The sequence below is a fragment of the Fragaria vesca genome, linkage group LG6 (genome assembly GCF_000184155.1).
Source record: "Fragaria vesca subsp. vesca linkage group LG6, FraVesHawaii_1.0, whole genome shotgun sequence".
Lineage (NCBI taxonomy): Eukaryota > Viridiplantae > Streptophyta > Magnoliopsida > Rosales > Rosaceae > Fragaria > Fragaria vesca.
In genome coordinates this window covers 23,509,796-23,510,923 of record NC_020496.1, presented here as the reverse complement: position 1 = coordinate 23,510,923, position 1,128 = coordinate 23,509,796, and positions in this window count along the sequence as shown.

Genomic DNA, 1,128 nt, shown 5'->3' with positions numbered 1-1,128 from the left:
GAGAGAGAGAGAGAAGAATAGGGAGATCAGATTTTGCAGTAGATTGAATAAATGATCCTATTCTTAGAACCATCCAGACAAAATTCTCCATTTAAAAGAGACACCAGTTTGAAATGTGAAAGCTATCCAATTCAGGCTTAAATGCACAGATGAAGGTAGACAAGAGGAAAACAAAATCAATCACTAAAAGAAGGGAGACCACCTGCACAGACTCGGCATGATCACCCAAACTTCTGTACTCAGGATTGGTTTTGGATCCTCCAGCATAACCCACAGTGGTCTGAAGGACCCCATTCAAGCACCCAAACACAGCCTCCGTCCTCCAAAAGCTACCAAGAGCAAAAATTGCTGATTTCAAAGACGGGGCGGCGGTTGTTGGGTGGATCCCTAGCTTTGTAGTTTCAGTGATCTGATCCGGGATCCGGATGCACACCCGTTTCTCAGCCGCTAGAATTGTCATAAGCACGAGCATTGTTAATACACGGCTAAGGGAAATGTTGCTGCAAATAATAGCCATTGGCTTTGTCCAGTGTTGGGATCCAGGAGTAAAAACCTAAAACTTCTTAGTGAAACGAAAACAAAACAAACAAATTAATCTCGACTGTGTTAGAGAACTTCATCAATTTCAAGAAAAAGATACAAATTGGTGAGCATTACCCCAGAATTGTATATCTAATCGTATAGAGAAAACTACAAATTTGACAAGTAAAGAACAAATCACAGTGCAATGCAATGAATATAACCCCAAAAGACCCAAAAGCTTCAAACTTTTGTAATCAATGAATCATGATCCTGGGTGGCTTTCAGCATTGATACTTAGCAATGGAGAAATGGGCAATTACAAATATCAACTAATTCCTGATTTTTGTTTATCCTAAAGCCAAATTAGATAAGAGCCCTGGTTCTGGTTCAAACAATAGAGGCAAAGAAATGCGTACAAGCTTCACAAATGATGAATGCAAGGAACAAGAAGAAAGGAATTCAAATACAGAGACTTACAGTTGCGGAATTTGGAAGAAGAAAAGGAAGAAGCAAGGGCTAGTCGGTAGCTTTAGCTACGCAGGGTAGATCGGTAGAAATCAGACCTTGTGCTCAATTTTCAGGTTTAAATTCTAACATTTCGATTTT